The 2310-nt window shown below is 29.2% G+C and overlaps 1 non-coding gene across 1 annotated transcript; it reads right to left on the bottom strand.

The window, feature by feature from the left end:
- Positions 1-1925: 1925 nt before the first annotated feature.
- On the bottom strand, positions 1926-2033 carry LOC148581159 (small nucleolar RNA R71). Its single transcript, XR_015896576.1, has one exon. It is a non-coding gene; the product is annotated as a small nucleolar RNA R71 (small nucleolar RNA).
- Between the last annotated feature and the right edge of the window lie 277 nt (positions 2034-2310).

The following is a 2310-nucleotide window of genomic DNA, read 5'->3' as shown; positions in this document are numbered from 1 at the left end:
AAAAAAAAAATTGTGTTTCTTGTTTGAGTTTTGTGTCAAATTTTAAGTTTGGTTTCAATTGCTTGTTTTTAATTTTTCTTGAATTTTTTAAAATTCATCATCTGTTCTTCTTTGATCTTCAAGTTGTTCTTGATGATTTTCCTTGTTTGATCTTTAATTTTTCTTGTTTTGTGTCTTTTCTTGTTTTTCATATGCATTTTCGAATTCATAGTGTCTAAACATTAAAAATTTTTAAGTTTGGTGTCTTGCATGTGTTTCTTTTCTTAAAAATTTTCAAAAATATGTTCTTGATGTTCATCACGATCTTCAAAGTGTTCTTGGTGTTCATCTTGACATTCAAAGTGTTCTTGCATGCATTAGTTGTTTTGATTTTAAATTCTTATGTCTTGTGTCATTTTGTTGTTTTTCTCTCTCTTCATTAATTCAAAAAATAAAAAATAATATCTTTTCCTTATTTTACTCATAAATTTCGAAATTTTGGGATAATTTAGTAAAAAATTTTTAAATTTAGTTGTTTCTTGTTAGTCAAGTCAAAATTTCAATTTAAAAATTTTATCTTTTCAAATCTTTTTCAAAAATCAAATCTTTTTCTTTTTTTCTTTTTAATATTTTCGAATTTCTTAACTAAAATTTTCAAAATCTTTTTCTCAATTTTATTTCATATTTTCGAAAACTTTACTAACAATTAATGTTTTGATTCAAAAATTTCAAGTTTGTTACTTTCCTGTTAAGAAAGGTTCAATCTTTAAATTCTAGAATCATATCTTTTGGTTTCTTGTTAGTCAAGTCATCAACTTTAATTTTCAAAATCAAATCTTTTAAAATTTCTTTTTCAAATCTTTTTCAAAATAAATTTCAATCATATCTTTTTTAAAACTTAATTTCAAAATCTTTTTCTAACTTCTTATCTTTTCAAAATTTATTTTCAAATCTTTTTCAATTAACCACTTGACTTGTTTGTTTTAATTTTAAAAAGTTTACTATTTTTTATCTTTTTCAAAACCACCTAACTACTTTTTCACTTCTCATTTTCGAAAACAACTAACCACTTTTTCAAAATTCTTTTTAATTAACTAATTATTTTAATTCTAATTTTATTTTATTTCTTTTCTTAAATTTCGAATTCTAACTTATAATTAAAATAAAAACAAAAATATTTTTCTTTTCTTTTAATTGATATTCGAATACACTCTCTCTCATCTCTTTCTATTTATTTTATTTACTAACACTTATCTTCTACTCATAATTCAAACCCCTCTCTCTTCTCTCTGTTTGAATTACTCATCTCCTCTCTCTACCTCATTCTTCTATTCTTCTATTCTTATACTCACATAAAAGAATCTCTATACTGTGACATAGAGAATTCCCATTCTCTCTTTGTTCTCTTCTTTTTCATATGAGCAGGAACAAGGATAAGGACATTCTTGTTGAAACTGATCCTGAACCTGAAAAGAATCTGAAGAGGAAACTAAGAGAAGCTAAAGCACAACAATCTGGAGAGGACCTTACAGAAATTTTCGAAAAAGAAGAAGACATGGCAGCCGAACCCAACAAAAATGGTGGAGATGCAAGGAAGATGCTTGGTGACTTTACTGCACCAACTTCTGACTTCTATAGAAGAAGCATCTCAATTCCTGCAATTTGAGCTTAAGCCTCAATTAGTTTCTCTAATGCAGCAGAATTGCAAGTTTCATGGACTTTCATTGGAAGATCCTCATCAGTTCTTAGCTGAATTCTTGCAAATCTGTAACACTATTAAGACTAATGGGGTTGATCCTGAGGTCTACAGACTTCTGCTTTTCCCCTTTGCTGTAAGAGACAGAGCTAGGATATAGTTGGACTCACAACCTAAAGAAAGCTTGAACTCTTGGGAAAAGTTAGTCAATACTTTCTTGGCCAAATTCTTTCCACCTCAAAAGTTGAGCAAGCTTAGAGTGGAAGTCCAAACCTTCAGACAGAAGGAAGGTGAATCCCTCTATGAAGCTTGGGAAAGATACAAGCAATTGATCAGAAGGTGTCCTTCTGACATGCTTTCAGAATGGAGCATCTTATATATATTCTATGATGGTCTGTCTGAATTGTCCAAGATGTCATTGGACCACTCTGCTGGTGGATCTCTTCATCTGAAGAAAATGCCTGCAGAAGCCTAGGAACTCATTGAGATGGTTGCAAATAACTAGTTTATGTATACTTCTGAAAGAAATCCTGTGAACAATGGGATGGTTCAGAAGAAAGAAGTTCTTGAGATTGATACTCTGAATGCCATATTAGCTCAGAATAAAATATTTACTCAGCAAGTCAATATGATTT

Source organism: Arachis ipaensis, chromosome B10 (assembly GCF_059453495.1).
Source record: "Arachis ipaensis isolate K30076 ecotype BB chromosome B10, ASM5945349v1, whole genome shotgun sequence".
NCBI lineage: Eukaryota > Viridiplantae > Streptophyta > Magnoliopsida > Fabales > Fabaceae > Arachis > Arachis ipaensis.
Note: the sequence above shows the minus strand (reverse complement) of the source record. Positions and strands in the feature narration are given on the sequence as shown.